Source organism: Myiozetetes cayanensis, unplaced genomic scaffold, assembly GCF_022539395.1.
Source record: "Myiozetetes cayanensis isolate MyiCay16 unplaced genomic scaffold, myiCay2020 scf5-8, whole genome shotgun sequence".
Lineage (NCBI taxonomy): Eukaryota > Metazoa > Chordata > Aves > Passeriformes > Tyrannidae > Myiozetetes > Myiozetetes cayanensis.
In genome coordinates this window covers 72,909,324-72,930,137 of record NW_026087742.1, presented here as the reverse complement: position 1 = coordinate 72,930,137, position 20,814 = coordinate 72,909,324, and the positions used below count along the sequence as shown (strand labels likewise).

The 20,814-nt window shown below is 34.7% G+C and overlaps 1 long non-coding RNA gene across 2 annotated transcripts in view; it reads left to right on the top strand.

The window, feature by feature from the left end:
* Nucleotides 1–20,814, top strand: part of LOC126649757 (uncharacterized) — a 50,515-nt gene that overhangs the window by 3,957 nt on the left and 25,744 nt on the right. The window contains exons 3-4 of one of the 2 annotated variants that reach the window (XR_007631135.1): nucleotides 4,594–4,663; nucleotides 5,151–5,910. This is a non-coding gene — a long non-coding RNA (uncharacterized LOC126649757). Of the gene's footprint in view, nucleotides 1–4,593; nucleotides 4,664–5,150; nucleotides 5,911–20,814 lie in introns of those variants that run through there. The other variant, XR_007631136.1, reaches the window with a different exon arrangement.

The following is a 20,814-nucleotide window of genomic DNA, read 5'->3' as shown; positions in this document are numbered from 1 at the left end:
TCTGCATAGAAGTAACAATCAGATATAGGAATAACTATAAGTTATGAGAGAATTAAAAAATGTGTCAAAATGCTGTTTCTAAGATGTCTGTAACATCCTTTTCCCAGTAGGCAGCTCACCATCATCTGGTTAAAGTCAGAGCAGGATATTTCAAACAAGTTTCTAGTAGACCAAAGTTTCCCCCACTCTTGATGTTAATTTACACTTTTGTTAGTTTTCAGAAGATAGGCTGGGGTTTAAACACTTTTAGAACACAGATGACCTGATTTTACTTGCAGTCAGTGCTGTGTCACATAAGAAATACCCAGGCTTTACACTACAGCCTTCAATCTATTAGAACTTTCTTAGTGAAGGTAGTCTTTGAGCTCAGTATCTAAAGCCCACAGTCCCTCACCTTTAATGAGTGAAAAAACTATGTTTTTTGAAGCTAACAAACCAGTTTACTGAAATAGCATTGTTGCTATTTATAATGAAATAGTGAAGTGAAAAGTCATTTATACGTGTTGATTTGCATATAAATAACTCTGAAGATATATATGATACAGACAGTGTAGTGAGAGCCAGCCTGCCTGTAACAACACAAACATAGTGAAAGATAGAGCAAACATTGGCAGGAGGACAAATGTTGAGACAGAAGGAATTAGCGCTCAACAACCAGAGGCAGCTCATACTGGATGTAGAATAGCTCCCTATACAGTTACGATGTCTTACTGTTTTGACTTTTTTAAACTTTCTTTGATACCTCATCCCCAAAACACTACACACTGTCACAGCTAATGGTTTTCTTCTTTGAATATTATAGGGTTTTGTGGCAGAACATAGAAGTAAGTCAATATTCAAAAAATAATTGGTTAAGAAGTTTGCATGAAGAAACAGAAGCATATGAAGAAGTGCAGAAGCTGCATTTTATTTTATCCTTAAATGTTTTAATTTAAATTTAAATGTTTTTAAATAATTGTGCCTGCTGGTTTAGATAAACCAACTTATAAAATTGCTTTATGTAGCAGAATCTCAATGTCTTAGAACTCCTTTTAATAAACCATTGCAATGTATTGTAAAGCTTTTACTTCTTGTGAAAATTTTAAAGTGTGAAGGTAGAGTGTCAAAAATGCAGTATAGCACTTTCTTTAATTGAATTGCCTGTATGTATTTCACAAAGTTCTTGGATTTTTTTTGAAGTTTCCTGGTATTGCATGCCTTGAAATTAAAAAATAGTTGAGAAGCCTCTCCAGCAGTTCTTCTGTTCCCTTTTTCATTTTTTATTTTTCATTTTCCTTAAAAAATATTTTATCATTATAGTTTTTTCCTGCCAGTGCAAACATTTAATCTTTACAGATATAGTTTCCTACTTTTGCAAATATATTAGTAATTAAAGACCTCAAAGTAGCATTGTTATATTGCTGCCAAATCCAGCTGATATATAAGAGACCGGAAATTTTCTGTATTTTATTGGTCAGAATATTCTCTTATGCCAAAAATCAGTTTCTATTAAGAAAAAAGAAGTCAAATTGCAAAAACATCTGGAATGCCTGTGAAATCAAAACTAATCCATAAATTATATTGTAGTAGATAAAGTGATTCCTTTGAATGTATTCACTTTCATGTATTTGTTTGTTAAGACATTGTCATTTGGATATCAGTTTTTAACTGATTTTGTTGTAGGTAATTGATGCTATTTGTTAAGCAAGGTTTTTATTTGTGGTCTATGTGGAAAAAAAAGGGGAGAAGAAAGTAGAATTTTCCAGAATCAATGCAATTCAGACATACAGAGCTATGTGATTGAAAAATCTAAGTGTGAAAACATGCAATGGAATTTAATAGACATGTATTATCAAAGTTGATGCAATCATTTTACCCACTTATTATTCCTAGGCAATCTGTCAGTTTTATGTGGCACTTGTCTGCTTGTTCCCTGCTTCATCTGCAAACAGTATATTTGAGGCATACCTTAGCGGCCCCAAAACTGTTTTTTTTTTTCTCTTAGGTAAGAGGATTTGACATGAATGCAGCAATTTCAATCTTTGATTTCTTTAACTTTCTCCAGAACTGCAACAATTTCTGAACATTTTACAAGACATCATTCTTTAGCTACAAATTTCTTTAGAGATCAAAATCCCTTTTTGTCAGTCAGCCTCCTGTTCATTTAGACTTTATAGGTTACCTACATGCTTATTCCTTCCATATGTGCTTATTTGCTTTTCCAGAAGCTCTAGAAAGTAACATATGTTAGTAAGTGAATCATTTTATACATAACTTAGCACACAGATAGTTTTCCATATATTTCACTCCATAATCTTTCTGAAAAACTCCACAATGTTTGAAGAATTCAAGTTATAGAATATTTTGTCTTCCTCCTTATTCTGATTGTATGCTCTATAATATTCATCATGATATCTGTGAAAATTAGGAAGTGGAAAATACTTTGAGTAAAGTGTAATGAGATGAATAATCATTAACAGTAATCTCAGTACTAGAGACTGAAATGTGTTCTGAAACATGCCTTTACACTTCAGACCTTTGTGTGGCATTCAGCTGCTGGTGCAAATTCATGAACTGGAGTGAATAGGAGCATGTAAACACCTGTATAGTAATGATTCATCATAGCCTAAGAAAATATAATCAATATATTCAATGGAGTCTAGAGAATTTTTTATGTTGCGTCAATTTGAACAAATCATGCCTATCAGCTGAACAGGTCTCTAGACTCCTTCGACCGGCTGATTCTCCCAGGCATCTACTTTCAAGTTGATTGTTAAGCATTACATAGACTTGGTAGTAATACATGTATTGTAAATTGAATCATTTTGACTGAAAGTATGATATAAATAAACCTCAGTCAGGCTCTTTCTCTGTCCCTAAAGACAGGAAGTAGACCACAGTTTGTAGCTGTGTGATTGAACTTACTCCCCCAAGAGCAGGATGACCTTATTCATGTTGTCTGTTTGACAGAGTGAGTGTCAGTGTTTCCCAAGCCCTGTCTAGACAAGTTCTAGCTAGCCAGAAGAGCCAAACACTATGGAAAAGTATCTGCCTGTGCCTGAACAGAGTCCTTGTTCAGTTTGCTAATGTGGAAAGTTTTAGATTAGCATGCTAGAGTGGCTTTGGATTCTTTGCTGCAAATCACCCGAGCAGAGAATTTCCTTTTATTATTCTGAGGCTGCAGATGAAACACTTGGCATACTAGTATTTAATTCTAAAGACCATCAACAGAAGACAAGCAACAAAATATTTCTGATGGTTCTGACTCCATTCTGTTTTACAGGCATTATCTATATATGTCATACCAAATATGTCAATATAATTGAAAACTGCCATAAATATTTAGAATTAATGACCTTAAGTGAAGTAATAAATATTTAACAAAAATACGTTGATTAAAAGAAAAACAGACCCTTCTTCCAAAGCTCTAATAAAGACAGAAGAAGAATTATTTTATTTTCAAATGCAAATAAAATTTACATTGCCAGAGGGGGTATTAAATTTGTATTGTGGTAACAATAAATTGATTCTTGAGTAAAATCCAATAAAATTTCCATGAATCAGTAGTAGCATGTAAAATGTCTCTGAACAAAAAGAATTAATTTGGAATTCATTTACAATTATTTCCCATTTAAAACCCAGACTAAAGAACTTAGCAGTACAAAAGGCTTGTATATGGCATTAATGTATTTATTCTTGTTAATTCATTTGGAATTTTCCTTGAAAGCATGCACCTCCATTTTGTGCTAACAGGAAAGCAAAATACGTAATTGTGGATTGACCTCAGCTGACTGTTGGGTGCCCAACAAGCTGCTCTCTCATTCCCCTTCCTCAGTTGGACAGGGGAGAGAAATTATGATAAAAGTTCATGAGTCAAGATAAGGGCAGGAGATGACTCATCAACTGCCACACAGACAAAAGCAGACACAACTTGGGGAAATCATTTTAATTTATTGCCAATCAAATCAGAATAGAATAACGAGAAATAAGAACAAATCTGAAAACATCTTCCCCCAACTATTTCCCTATTCCTGGGCTCAACTTCACTACCAACTTCTCTGCTCCACTGTGGACCTGTATGGTCTGCAGGTAAACAACCTGCATTGCCGTGGTCTTCTCCACAGGCTGCAGGGGAATCTCAGCTCCAGTGCCTGGAGCAACTCCTCTCCCTCCTTATTCCCTGAACACTCTTCTCTTCCAATTGTTGTCTCACAGCAGTTTTCACCCTTTCTTAAATATGTTACTGTAGAGGTGCCACCAACATAGCTGACTGTTTCATTTTTGCGTGGTCTGTCTTGCAGTTGGCTGGAACTGGTCTTTTGGACATGACTACAGCTTATAGACTCTACTTACAGGTGCCAACTCTGTAGCTCTGCTGCTACCAAAACCTTGCCATGTTAATCCACTGCTCATAGTGTACAGAGTGACATCTGAGTTCACAAGAAAGTAAAAAAAAAAGAAAAATTTTCTCCTCTCTAGTCAAGACATGTTCAGATGTATGGAGCTCAAGTCTTTTTTTCTTGTGATGAGGAATATGAAATAATCAAATATAATAATTTCACAATATATTTATAAACATTCTTAATTTACTCAAGCCACTTATCTGCATTACAGTTTTGAGGACCAAATTGGGGAAGAAGGAAAACAAGTTCAGTGAGACGAATTTCATCCCCTACTTGGAAATGTATGTATTTTTATGTTATTTATATGATAATTTGTCTTGTGAAAGTGTATACTGGACTGGCATGTTTAGTTAACTTTTAAAGTCCATGATGTCTATGTTCAATTTATGCTTGGACTTTTCAATTCAATTGAAATTACTATTCGTAAAGAAAGAAAATAGGAATATACAGGTTACTGCATACCATGTCAGGACATAAAAAATGTATATAAACATATATAGTTTATATAATAAACTATATCTGTGTTACAATATAGAATATCCCTATGGAAAGAAGCCCTGGAACACAGAAGATCCAAATACCTTGTTTCTTTGTCAATGAAAGGGCCATGATATAACAATATATAAAGTACATACCTACAATAAAACATACATGTAGCCTTGCAGAATCTTAAATATAAACACCATGTATAGATGTGCTGTATAAATTTTATAGCACATATGATGCCTAGATAATGGAAAGTTTATTGACTGGATATTTTTCTGTCAGACAGAATAGAAATGTGTAGAGTCTGATTGAAAAAAATGTTGTGAGTGGTAGTGACTGCTTCAGAAACAATTGGATCACTGAAGAAACATAATGAAGTATGAATCTGCCAAGTTCCACATACTTTGGGGATATCACATACTTGCAGTCTTGCCATGAGAAGTGGTAATCACCACTGTCATACAATAAAAATCTGAAGAAAAATCCTTAGTCTTGAAGGATTTGCTTTCTAACAGTACTATTAATGTCTTAATGTAATATTAATGTCTTAATTATTGCCGATATTGAAAAATTATTTTAAGTCTTGGTCAGACTTTTATTTTGCTATGCAGAGGTGTCCTAAAAAATCATGTTCATCTTTATCCTAATAAAAGTAATTAAATTCCATTCAAGGTCACTCAAGATTAGAATACAACCCCCTTGTTTTCAAAGGTGACTGGTTTTCTTTGCTTCCATCAAGGGAATTGTTGTCAGCAACATATTTGAGCAATTTATCACATCACATTACATATACTTACCTTTGTCAAGTTTTCTCTCTCTGCAAATGCTATACCATTTCAAACTTTTCTAGTGGTAATTCTATGAAGGATATTTTGTTATTATTTTCCAACAATGTAATACATGTATTATTCTACATGTATGCTTGTATAATTTTTCATTATTGTAAACACAGATAAGAACATAGTGTTCAATATGGATACTTCTACAGTATGGACCTTAGAACTTTACAAAAACATTTCTTATTTATTTAACTTCTTTGTTGCATCTTTATATAGAATGGCAGTAATTCTCTCTTTGGGTATACTCTGTAATGTAAACAAATGAAAGGAGCATGTAATAAAGAAAAGACAGTATTATATTAATCACCAAAATACTTTTTAAAGACACTGTTGTACTATAGGTTTAAAACCAATACATTTATGAATTTGCAAACTTCAGACAAGTATATGTCTCAAAGACAGATATTTATAGCTTAAATTAGAATATTCTGATTTATAATTCAATCTCTTACTCTGTTTGTTTATTATATCCCTCTAAGTTATGGAATACATTGTTGTTCATCTGCACTCCTTTCTGCCTTATCTGCAAAAACAAAAACTCTCTGTAACAGTTTCAGATAAGTATAAAATGAAATAAATTGTATGTTGTTTAATATTCTGAGTTTTGTGTATTATGTATCCTGCACTATCTAGGGCGTTTTACTGCCATTTCCATGAGAGAAACACAATATTGAATAAAAAAAGTCCTCTGGAGCCAGTTAGATGCAGTAAATTAATCTTCTCTGCTGCGTATAGACAGAATGAAATCATCAAGATTGAACAGATACCCTCAAATAAATTGCTTAAGTTTCAGTCATTGTAATCAATTACAAGCCTTAGAGAAAGGAACATTTCTAGACTGGATGCTATCACACAAGTATGGTGCTTCCCAGAAAAAAACACTTAGAATACAAGCATGAAAATTTTATCAGAATTGTTTCAGACAACCATTTCCAGCCAGGAAATCATTCTCTGAGAGGGAAAAGCAAACTAGCAGCAACCTGTGGAACAGTCAAGTAGAATATTTTTCAGTTATAATTTTTATTCATTCAAATAATTAATACTAGGGGTTGTGATAAGATAATAATCACGATTTGTGACTTTTCCTATGGAAGACAATTTCTGGCTATTTTTTTTTGTTTCTCAAGCAGCATATTTAACACTTTCAGTTTAGGGTACTCTGTAGAATTGGCCTTCGAGAAGGATGTAAAAGAAACCATGCAACTTACTGATTCATCAACACTGTATTCTAAACTTCACCAGTTTTATCACACTAGCAGGATATATTACAAAAGAAAAAAAGGATGACCTTTCTCTTAATAGTAGGAATCTTTTATGAGATAAGAACTGACTCTTCATTGTTATAACTCAGCCTAATCTTGAATGTATATGACTACTCAGCATACCATTACTACATTTTTTATATCTTTGATTTTTATTTTAATCATCAAGACACTTCCTATTTAATATTTATTTGTACATCTGGAGGAGCACATATTTTCTGTGAATATATTCAGTGGAAGTGATATAGAAGACACACACTGACAGTAGAATAATGCTGTCACTCTTTCTTTTTCAAGCCACAACTCCTTCTGTTTTTTTCTCCTTATCATTAGAGTTTCACCTTCTGGCACCGTGCATAATGTATTATGCTTCTCCTCAGCAGTCCAGCTTGTCTCTGACTTTGGTAAAGGTTGCTTAGTTCTCAACAGTAGTAGTGTTAAATTTAAGTAGGTTGATGCTGTGATTCAGGCCTTACTGAAAGCTATGATTTATTCATTAAAATTAAAACTTCTGTTGTAGGTATTTGGAATGGGAGGCAGGGAGGAAGGATGGGAAGGGAAGAGTTTGCTAAATGGTTATTTTTCAGTGTATAGAGTAACTGAATAGGCTAATTTTAAGCCTTTTTATTTCTCTGAGCTTTTAGAAATCTTTTTCTAAATGAGAACATCTGTTCCAGTACCATTTCTTCTAGCTCAGATAGTTCCATGACTATGGCTAAGAAGTATTTTCCTCTGCTGCATCCCAACTTTTTTTTTAGAATTGTGCCATTTGTATATTGATTCTTCCACCTCTGAAACAAGACGGCCATGAGCTTTGTGTGAAGCTAACTCATAGTAAAAATTATATTGAAAAAACCACCCTTACCAACTATGTGTTTTTATAATATTCAGTTAATTCAAGATTTTATTTAATTATAGTTATCACAAATAGTTGAAATCTGAAGTAGGGTTCTGCTAGCCATTCAGGATCTTAAATCAGTTGCTTACTATCCGTAGCTTTTATTAACTAAACTGGTTAAAGAAAAGTCCAAAGGTACGCTTGTGGTTAAGACTGTTTTTTTTTTTAGTGAAGCCTCATCCTTATGTCATAAAAGTATATCCTAGAGGGACTAGTTACAAGACACTATTAGCTGAGGATACTTTTTTCTCTCATAGAATTAAACCCTAAAAGGCCTTATACATTATGTTTATTCAAAACAAAAGTACTTCAGCACGTGTTGACTGTGGACCATCTTAAAGACAGTGGGTTTTGTTTATTGACTTGTGTTCCCAAGGAAAACAAATTTTAATTATTAATTTAATGATTCTTTTATCTGTATTTTTTCCTTCATCAGAAATCTCTGAATTACTTTTGTCCTCATTGCAGACAGAACTGGAATGAGACAGGACTCTGACAGAATTAGGTTTTCTGGAGTGATAGTCAGTAGCTGTTAAAGAAGGTACAAGCTTCTGGGCATAAATAAAACTGTTAAATACTTTTTGGTCCTGAAATCCATTTACTCCTACTGAACACCACAGTGTAAATGACATGGTTTAAAGAATCTTCAGTAAAGACAATATCATTATGTGAATATTACTATAATTCTCTTTAAAAAAAAGAAAGAAAAAAACCAAAACCACCAACAAAGGCAATGGGTTGGGTTGGAAGAGACTTCAAAGGTAGCTCCTCTGCCATTGGAAGGCATGCCTTCCACTAGACCAGATTGCCCAGAGCCCCATCCAACCTGGCCTTGAACACCTCCAGGGATGGGGCATCCACAGCTTCTTTGGGCAACCTGTTCCACTGCCTTACCACCCCCACAGTAAATAATTTCTTCCTAATATCTAATCTAAATATACTCTGTTTCAGTTTGAATCCATTCCCCCTTGTTCTGTCACTACATGTTCTTGTCTCTTTCCTGTAGGTTTCCTTGAGGTACTGGAAGGCCACAGTTAGGTCAACCTGAAATCTTGTATTCTCCAGGATGAACAAACCCAATTCCCTCAGCCTTTCCTCACAGGAGATGTGCTCCATCTCTCTAATAATCTTGGCAGCCCTTCTCTGGACTCACTTCAACTCAGTGTCCTTGCTGTACTGGGGACCCTAGATCTGGATGCAGTCCTCCAGGTGGGGTCTCATGAGAGCAGAGTAGAGGGGCAGAATCACCTCCCTTGACCTTCTGACCAAGAGCCTTTTGATGCAGCCAGGATATGGTTGGCTTTCTGGGCTGCAAGTGCACATTGCTGGTTCATGTCCATCCTCTCACCTACCACACCCCCACGTAATTCTCAGCAGGGCTGCTCTCGATGATCTGTTCATCCCCCAGCCTGTATTGTTACCTGGCGTTGATCCAACCCAGGTGCAGCACCTTGCATTTGGTCTTATTAATAAGCTGAAGGACATTCCCATGGGCCCACTTCTTGAGCTTCTCCAGGTACCTCTGGATTGACATCCCATCCTTCAAGTGTGTCAACCACACCACTCTGGTGTCATCTGCAAATTTGCTGTGGTTCCTCTCCATCTCTTCATCTATGCCATTAATGAAGATATCAAATAACACTGGTCCCAGTATGGAATGCCAGGGGACATCACTTGTCACTGATATCCATGGGGACTCTAAGCCATTGACCACTACCCTCTGGATGAAACAGTCCAACCACTTTTTTATCCCATCCAACAGTCCACTCACAAATCCATCTCTCTCCAGTTTATAGAGAAGTATGTTGCAAGGGACTGTGTCAAAGGCTTTACAGAAGTCCAGATATATGACACCTGTAGCCCTTCCTTTGTCCGCTAAGGCAGTTACTCCATCACAGGAGGTCACTACATAGGTCAGGCAGGACTTGCCCTTGAGGAAGCCATGCTGGCCTCTCAAATCACCTCCTTGTCCTCCATGTGCCTTAGTATAGCTTCTAGAAGGATCTGTTCCATGATCTTCCAAGGCACAGAAGTGATGTCAACAGGCTGATAGTTCCCATGGTGCTCCTTTCTACCTTTCTAAAAGATGGGTACAATGTTTCCCTTTTTTCAGGCACTAGGAACTTCATCTGACTGCCATGACTTCTCAAACATTATGGAGTGTGGCTTGGCAATGTCATTAGCCAATATTAAAAGACTTAGCACAAGTTTGAAATTACTGGTATTTAGCTTTCAATCTGTTACATTCATATTCTCTGAATGATCACTAATTTCCTTGTGAAATAAGAATGGTCAGGTAAGTGTCTGTAATTTTTTAATGTACTTTAGTAATGCTGTTTTATTTTATTTTTTTCAAGAATCTTGAAAGGGCTACAAATACAGATTACAGTAAATACATTTCACACTGAGGATCTAACTAAATTTATACAGGAAAATAAAAAAAAATAACAAAAGCAATCAGAAAAAAAGAAAAATTAATTACAAACTCATGTTACATTGCTCTGACAGCGTGTTGTTCATAGATGCACTTAATGTTAAAACATAACCTCCCAGAAATAAACCTAAAAAAAAATCAAAACCGGTAACGGCTTAAAAAGATGGGTTATCATAGGAAGGAAATCTTTTAAGATAGGTACCATTACTACAGAAATTATGAGGAAAAGAATATCACCAAATACTGGTTAACAATAGGATTTTAAGGGTAGCAGGTTAATCTGACTTCAACAGTAGGAAGGCTTTCCATTCAAAATTACTGAGTTGCCAAAGAAAGTAGTGTGTAATAAACACTATTTGTGCCTTTGAAAATCTTGCCCAGGAATTTCACATAACATAACAAATGTTATGTCTGAGACACCACATTTAATGGAAGTAATGGGCGAATAACATATTATCAAATATTTAGCTTCATCAAGGAAGCAGGCACTTGACAATTTAGGGGACACACAAACCAGTTTTGACATATGTATCTGTAGGAATGTTTCAAGGAATATTCTCAAAATTACTACTATTCTTATTGACATTGATACCATTCCTTATGTTGTTTATAGCAAACTATTAGCTAATAGGTTTCTGTTTTGAAATGACACCACATGCGTTTTAATTCTTACATATAGACTCTTAGATATAAAGTCATAAAAGAAAGTCAATTAATTGGCATTGAGAAATTTTCTTAACACATGGAACACATGGAAATTTCTTTGATGTAAAAATTAAGACTTGTGAAGTCAGTCTTTTTAGTCCTTGTTGTGGACCAGATTTCCTAATTGATATTGTGTTCCTGATTGTAAGACAAATGTAATAATATAATTTCATAAATTTTTGTAGAAGTTTGGTATTTTTATCAAGTTTATTTCATACATTTATGAGGTAAACAGCCAGAAAGGCAATGAAAATTGTGAAGGAAAAGAAAATGTCTAGTGAAAAATAGTGATAGAGGAATTACCTGGCAGACTGGGAGCTCTGAGCTTGGTAACTAGACCCTGGAACCAAAAGCAGCTGGCCTCTTTGAACTACAGCCTGGGTACCTAGAAACCAGAGACATAGAATCATAGAATGTTTTGGATTGGAAGAGACCTGAAAGATAACCTAGTTCCAAGCCCCTTTTCATGGAGAGGGATACTTTCGACAATGACCAGATTCCTCAGAGCTCCATGCAAGCTGGCCTTGAACACTTCCAGGGATAAGGCATCCAATTTAATGTTCCATTCAGCCTCTGTGGAGAGGTAACAGAGGTTCTTGTTAATATATCCCTTGGAGTAGATTAGAATGGCCAGTGTATATATAAGTGTGTGTATGTGTGCATTTGTAGGTGTGTACTTTAGAACAATTTGTTGCAATGGAAAGGAGGTATGTAGCTGTTTTGGTTGTTATCTATAGTAATATGACAACATAAAACTATGAAAATATCACTTAGGACAATACATAAGGAAAAGAAATAAAGAGAAAGAAAGTGTAAGAGTAAACAGCAGAGAAGAAAAGGATCACCACCCATGGATCCAACGATGAGACTTGATTGTTGCAATTCAGATATCCCTTGGTCAAAGTGATGGTTGCAGTCTCGATCTGTTGAGATGTGGGGAAAGGTTTACTTATCTTTACATATCTTATGGATGTATAATTTTGTCTCAACCAATTGAGAATTAGGGAATTCAGCCAAATTTATCCTGGTACAAGGATTTATTCATATTTGGAATCATAGAAATCAAGGAATATGTATTAACCTTCCCAGTTCTGCCTCAGAAGTCTTTAGATTTATGATGGTTTGGTTAAATTTTTCACAGATATTAATGAATGAACTAAAGAATCTTAACAAAACAAAAGAAAATGTTACATAGGAAATGGTTGAGTCCTTCTTCCTAGACTAGAAGCAAGGACAGCCTCAGACTGCAAACGGGACATGGATAGAATACAAGAAAGCCTTTTATCAGCTCTCAAGGAACTCTTGACTTTTATGCAAAATTGACTGTCTCTCTCCCAGAACTTCCTGTGCTGCATGAACTTTTCCTTTTCTAAACAGGCTTAATTCTCCACACAAACTACAGGTTCCAGGGCTCTTCTAGCAGACAACTGGCTGACTCTAGACTCTCTGACACAGATCATCTTTGAAGTTAGACTGTCTGTTATCTTACTGTTCTTTGGGCGCATTTTTGGAGCTGGTTCTGTTTGCCTTTACACTTCTGGGATGCTTGGGTCCCCTTCTGGAATTGTTTGTCCTTCCCTTTGAGATGATTTGGTCACTTCTGAAATCTTTCTAATTTATTTGATACTGGTATTATTAGGAAATAGATGGACATTCCATTTAAACTTTGGAAAAAAAATGTCAATATTTCCAATAAATACTACAACAGTCAACCTTAAAGTCTTTACTGAGGTCACATATTCCACATTCCTAAGGAATGTTTAGCATCTTTACAAAATATATCTGATGAAAAAAAAAAAAAACAAAAAGCAAAACATCCCAAACAAAAACAAACAAAAATCCCCATTTCTCTTATTTTTGTTTTTAAAGTTGAAATTAGGCCTTCAAGGTTAATATATAAAAGGAAAAAATGTGCATTTTATAACAACAGCACTGGGAGGCACACAGATATATTCCCAAAAATTTTATTGTGACTGAATCTCATTATCTCAAAGAAAGATTGAAATGAAATGATATAGGGAGGCAAACAGCTAGAGAATTGATGTTTCTTTGTTTCTGTGTATATATATATAATGTACCCCTGATTCTGTGATATGTCTTTTGAGATAAACCTAATATTAATAAGTTATAAGAGACACAATATCTACGAGCAGTATGATTAGCATTTTAATATGCAATACTAGTACAGTAGAGATGTAAAAATTATATGAAGTGAGTTAATGGATGAAATAGCAGAAAGTCTTGATTCAGAAGTCTTAAAACTATTCAGACATTTATGTATAAGGCTAGTCACAGACTTCTGTAGAATTATTATCAGAAAACCATAAAACCAGTAAAGGAAAAGGTTGAATTATGATGAAGTGAATGAGGAATCCATAAAAATAAGAGATAAATATACACTATCTAACTCTACAGATACTAGTTTCATCAAAAACAAATTGAAGTAAGTCAGTTTCTTAATTTTAAAGCATTTTTTTCTTTTAGGCAAGACAGAATTATTTTAAAAAATAATAACTTTTTCTGTCATTTTTAATAGAAGAAATACTGGGGACCTACTTGGCTAGATGACCTCATTGAAATTTTTCAAAAGAATGTTTAAAGTAATAAATATTAACAATAATTAGTAACAGAAAATACTGGCATTTTTTTTGCACTGAACTGACTATAGTGTATCATTGCTTGCCATGAAAGAGATACTGCATTTTCCCTTCACTATTACCTTTTTCCAATGGAAAACAAAGGTGTTTTTTTTTTGTTTAATCAATTGTGTGTAACATTTTTGTGAAAGGCTAAAGAATGTTAAGGGAATCTAGTCAGATATCACCTAAATATGAATTGACTTCTGCTCAAGAAACAAGGTCACAAGGATGCATGCTCTAGTCAGCATTTTGGCATACAACTACATGGCACAGTGCTGCATTGTTGGCTCTGTGCTTCTTTAAAAATATTGTGACTTTGCCTATTCCAGATTCTTAAATACAGAGCAAGGACACACGTTCAGTCCTTGCCAGTGGTTATCAATACACAGGTGAAAGGAGTAACTGGAAATGCAGCCTTCCCACAATTCCATGAGCACTGTTCCTCTTCTTTACACAATTGTCTCACTTCTGTCCCTACCTAAAGAATGTTTCCCACTTATTGGAATACTCAATGCTCCGGTTGACACCACACCTCAGCACATTTTTATGAGGATTTCTAACCTGTTTACAGGTGTGATGCATATTCTTAGTGTTGCCTAAATGGCTGTGGGGAAAAAAGACTCCAAGCCAAATTAGGTAGGACATAAGACAAGGATACAAAGGCTTTAATGAGCCCCCAGGTTTTCTGGAATACCCCCAACGTGCGCTCTCGAATACAGATGTTCACAGTTTTTATAATGATTTTCACCCAATCCCCGTTCAGCCACCACCCAGGTTCTGCCCCCACCACACCTCCTGGGAATTGGGTCTGGGGGTGTTTTGGGACCCCCTCTTCTTCACCTTCATCTTCCTCAGAGCACGTAATGTTCTTGGAGGCCTTCCAGAGTCCTAGGCCTGAAGGTTGTTGTGTCTATGGCTATATCTTCTTCCGTAGGGTTAGGATGTTCTCTACAATTCTACCTTGAAAAAGAGACTAAACAGACTAGTGGAATTTAGGGGAATTGATATGGGAATGGGTAACAGGGTTTACTATGTGTAGCTGGTGTGTTAAAGGGTAAAGGGATAATATGCTGCTACTCTAAAATCTACATTTACTACATAACTACTTCTAAGATCTACAAAAATTAAAAAATCAAAACTCCAAGGTATCATTAGAGTGGTTTATTTGATGTTCTCCAGCTATTTCAAACACACAGATCATGTGATGAAATATGTTCAACTATATTTGAGTAGTCACAGATGGTGAAGTAAGGATTACCAGGCAGCAGTTCTTATCACTCTAAGTTATACATAACTGTAACCATCAGCTAAACCATTCCCTGGATAAATTTCTCTCCACTTCACTACAAAAAGTTCATAAAGAGGCCCAAACTTGATCTTCTAATATATTAATAAAAAACCCAAACCAAATGAACAAAAAAAAAAGACATTGGTTGGTTACTCTTTAGCTTGTATCAGGCTGAGCTCTGATACTGTGCAGCCACATTATAGGGACTTGGGTTGCTGACAGAGAGTTTGAATAAATCTTTTTATTTAGTTTTATTCTATGTATTATATATGAGATTGAAAAAGCTATATAGAATTATTTTGTGATTGATACTGCTCATAAGGGGTTTTTTTTCACTGTTTATCACATCATTTTTCAAAATATTGATTATCCTTTCTTCTGTATCAATATATTATCTTTTCCACATTCTTTTCTCTGTTGTCAGCACTACTAGGCAAAAGGTACTCATTTATACAATTAGTGTATCCATCTTCAGTTCCAGCACTTCTACTCCAAGTTCAGACAGCTATTCCTTGGGGACATAAAGCTATATGAAGACACACATCATTCATTCTTTCTTTATGTGGTAACTTCCTTAAAGTTCATATTTAGGCACCTTAATGCATACTAGATGGTGACTAAGGATCTTACTCTATTTAGCCAATAGACTATATGTATACTTAGTTCTGTGAGAAGGCTTGTATTTCCAATTTTATTTTGTGGACAATCTTCTATTTTCTGCTATGGAAGTTGTAAAATTTAATCTGTTTTTTCACTAAAAATTATGATCTAACTTGTTATTTCAAATTGATTAAACAAACTTTCTCTGCACTCTGAATTTGCATAAATGAAAACTTGTTATTAACGATTTTTGTTTTTTAACAAAACAAGAAATTTAACTGATTTGTTAGAGTAGAAGGAAACAAAGCAATTACTCTTGAATGAAATTTGTAGCTAAGAAAGTGTTTAATGAGTTACATTTTATTCAAGTGAAACTATTTTTAGGTTGATACAAATGTGTTATTTAAGTGTAGATCTTTAGGTTTTTTTGGGTTTGGTTGGTTAATTTTTGTCTGTTTTCTCTAGGGAAAAAAATTTGTAATCCACAAGTGCAATCCATTTACTTGTTCTATGTATGATCCATGTTTTGGACTTCACAGTTTCTGAAAATATTTTCAAACTAATTTTAACTAACTAGTTTTAAAATTGGCTTATAAGTTCTTTTGACTAATCAATGGCTTAAATTTCATGTAAAATTTCCTCTGATAACATTATGTTACTGTCTGTCACAGATAAAATTAGGGGTGAAAATGTCCCAAGAATAGAAGCGCACCAGCCAGTGACATAGAATCTAATATTTTTCTCTCAGAGTTGGATGGACATAATGGGTAGATAGTAATTTCTATTCTACAAAAAACACATATACACATATGCATACACACATGCAGTCTGCACAGAACCTGCTCACGTCAGCCAGGGCCTCTGGTCCAGGTAGAACTGATATTGTGGTCTCCAGGGAACAGTATGCTGGCTCCAACTGGTCAAAGTATGGTCTGGTCTCTGGCCTTTACATGGCTGATTTCCTCCTCAAACTCATCTCTCAGCATTGTGAAAGACATTCATGGATGTATTTCCCAACAAGAAGCTCTTGTTTTCACTTTTTACCACTTTCCGACTTAGACATTCAGCATAAATGGACAATGGCCTTTTTGGCCATGTAACCACAAACCAGTGTCTCTTCCTTTCTTGATATCTAAAGCCAATTAGTAGTCAATAGTCTAAACTATATTATTAATTTTTCACTTTCCTAACCTTAGTGTCTTACAAGGAAATAAATTAAAAGTTTCCCTCTCATTTTTTTTCTTTCCCAGACATATCTAAATCATTAGAGTTCAGTAAATGAAGTCTAGAGCCTTTGGAAACACTCCTCCCTAAAAAGAATTATCTTGTTTTGTTTGTTTGTTAACAAATGCCAGAATCTTTTAATGAGTTAGAGCTGGACAGATGGAATAAAGATCTCATTTGTTTGAGCATGCTTTCAGGTAAGCTTCACCATATGACAATTTTTAAATATAACCAAACACTGAGAATTTTTTTATAATGTTTATGACCTATTTATCATACTTTTATATACTGGTAACTGTGTTCAATTTTTAAAACTATCTAGTATCATTTAATGTATCTTTTTTAATTTTGCTAATTAGTAAATATCTGTACTTAGCATTTCACAGAGAATGAAATTCACTTCATCGGATTAGATTATTATGTACACAATTTGAGTTCCAGTAAGCTAACAGTGTACAATATTATAGCCAGAATAAGTAGCCAGTAGGAATATTTATTTGTACCCAAAAATAAAAATTACAATCCTCCTTTTTAATTTCTTTTATGATTAGGAAGCTCTGTTTTCCATTTAGTCTTCAAAGCAACCTTATAAATGAGGTCATGTTTTGTGCTTTATTTCAGAACACCATTCTTGAAAAAAAAAAAAAGCAACTAGGTTTAAAATATTTCTTTTCAGTTCAGAAGCAATATTATGCAGTATTTTTAGTTTCATTTCACTAGGTTCCAAACTCTGTGTCATTCATTGTTGTTTCCAATATTCCCACATTAATTTATTTTCATCAGATTCTGCCTTAGTTGGCTTTTTTTTCTTTTTTCTTTCCTACATATTTGCTCGTGTTGCAAATAAATCAAAACACAAATGTACCCATGAAGTCAAGCAAGACACAATGGATCTTTATTCCTCATTTACAAAATAATATCCCAATATTCGTACTGTGTTTATTTTCTTCCAGTTTTTCTACCTGTTAATTTTAGCAATATTCATAACATTTATTTATTTGAAGTTTTGATATAACTTTCATATAATTTGACTGTTTCTAGATCATGTAATTTCATACTTTGTATTCCTCAAGTGACTGTGCTAATTTTCAGTTTTCTTCGGGTTTTTTTCTATTTCCTGATTGGTATGTTTCATGATTCTTCCAGTTAATAAGTACCTTCCATTTTGGATTGGAATATCAAACCTTGAAAGAACTCTATGAATGTCAATATAGAAGCTACAGCAGAAACTCATGTCGTGCAGTTGCCCCTGAAGGTATAGTTCCAACTAAAATCATCCATGGTCAAAACTACTGGTTTTCTATTTTTGTATTCTGTTGAACTGAAGAGTAACTATTGCAATGAAACTATAATCCCAGAAGCCTAAAATTTGTAACTTCTAGGAATTAATACACATTTTCCTTTAGCTAGACAACTTTTTTAAAGCTGAACTGTTGTGAGTCTATTTCCATTCATTATTTGACAGGGTATATTTAGTTTTAATAACAGTAAACTCTACAGATGTAAGTAAAAAGTAATATTCAAATTGAATGCAGCTTTTCCTAGTAAACCTCACCTTAAAATGATTCTTTTTCATTATTATTCATGTTATTACTCTCACTTTAGCCTTGTTTCTTGTTTTTTCCCATTCTTCCTGATCTTCTTATCCTTCCTTGAAAGATAGTCCATTTGAGGCCAGCCTCAACTATTCACAAATCCACCTTCTGGTTTTCTTCCACTTAAGAATTAAGTGTTTTGGGGCATATTTAATAAAGGACAAAATCAGAAACAGACAGTCCTGACTCTGTGCCAGTCCAACACATTAATCAGTCATTAGAGCACTCTTAAATCTTACTTTAATACTTCAACAAAATGAATGAATTTGATGACACATTCCCTGCCTTCTGATGTGAGTCACATACAGTCTTTCCTCTTGGTGCTGTTCCACTTGGCATTTAGTGACCTGAACACAGAGCAGTATTACACCATGGCAATGAGGTCACTAAGACAGTAACTTATTTTGATTCTTCTTCACACTTGATTCAAAACAGAAACCTAAAATCAGTTCCTGTAATTTTTAAGAGAAAACTGATGCCAAACTCTGATTTAACTGCATACTGTGTGTCTAGATCAACAAATTCAAAATGTGAAAGGTTATTTCATGAAGAATAAAGCATGGATAGAAAATATATAGAAGAGTCCACCATCGTTTACTGTAGTAAGGCTTATCCTCAGTAAAGTGTTTGAGATTGTCTCCCATGAGATCTTCATAGGTAAGCTGGCAAAACACAAGTTAGATAAATGCACAGTGAGGTGGATTGAGAAAATGGCTGAATGGCCTGGGCCCAGAGGACTGTGATCAGTGGTAGAATCCAGCTGGAGTCAAGTCATCAGTTTTGTACAATGCTTAGCACCGGTAAGGCAACAGCTAGAGTGTTTTTTAAGCATTTCCTCCAATCAGTTATTTCCCAGTTTTGAATTTTGATTTTCATATTTCTTAGTAGAACACAGTACTTTGCCTGTGTCTTAATGGGACTTGATGGATTATTGATTATTGATCAATAATGATTATTGATCATTACTGATTTTAAATCATTCCTCCAGTTTAATCAAGATCGTTAATATTCTAGTTTTGTCCTAAGAAATTGAAATCACTTATACTATGAGTTGATCATAGATTTTATATGCACCGTTTTAATTGTATTATCTAAATAATACATGAAATTATTTAATTGAACCTCTTAGATGTACTGGACTCCATATGGAATGTTCTGCTAATTTTCCTGTGAGCACTGTTAACTACTCTTTTAAGTAGAGGTTTTTAATGAGCTGTACAGTACTGCTGTGCCACCTCATTTTCCAAGTCTAATTAGGAAGTTGCCATGAAAAACAAAATGCCAAACAAACCAAGTAAGTTAAATATTTCCTTTTCTTCCTATCCACTGAACCAGAAATTGTTTCGAAGTAAGATTTAGAATTGTTTGGCTTGATTTGTTCTTGACAAATATATCAGTATATAACACTAAACCCACTTAAACTTGTATAAGGATCTTACAGCAAAAACAGCCATGTAAGCAGAAAACAGATGGATGATCTCTATGCTTTATGATATTTGTGAGTTAAATATAGTAAAGGAGATAACAGATGCATTCAGACAGACCAGGGAATACTTAGAAACTCTAAGACGATATTGGTCAGTGCGAGAAGGAATGATCTAAACTGCCCATATTTGTAATGCATTTAGTGGAAAAGGTCTGTGGCTCCTCTGTGCCTCTAAATCTCATTATTTAGATTTCTGCTTCCTGTTCTGCTCAAAAAGATGGAGAGAATTTTGAATCACTGTCATTTTCTAGTGGTTTAATATAAATAGTTTTTGTGGTATAACCTTAGTAGACAGCTATGCATCACAGAGCAGCTAATTCACTCCCCCCTGATGGGACTGAGGACAGAATCAGAAGAATGAAAGTGAGAAAAGAAGAAGCTCAAGACAAAGACAATTTAATAGGTAAGGTAAAAGCTGTACACATAAACAAAGCAAAGCAAGGAATTCATTCACCACTTCCCATGGGCATTCAGCCATCTCCAGGAAAGCCAGGCTCCACCACATGTAACAGTATTACTTGAGAAGACAAATGCCACTACTCAGTGGCACCCTCTTCCTTCCTTTTTACCAGCTTTTATTGCTAAGTATGATGTCATATGGTATGGAATATCCCTTTGGTCACTTGGGGTCAGCTGTCCCATCTGTGTACCCTCCCAGTTTCTTGTCCCCCTCCAGCCTCCTTGCTGATGGGGAACTTAGAGAAACAGAAAAGCCTTGAAAGTGTGTAAGTACACCTCACCAATAACTAAAGTATGAGTTCTCAAAACTTATTTGGTCACCAGTTCTAAGCATAGCACCATACAAGCTACTCTGAAGAGAACTAACTCTATCCCAGCCAAAACCAGTAGAGTATTATCCATTAACCTCCAAACTATATGCAGAAGTTGTAGTCAAATTATTTCTTGTCTTTTCCTTCTCAGTTTTACATATAATTCTAACTTTCCTTAAAAGGTAAATTGCATTTAAAATCTTATA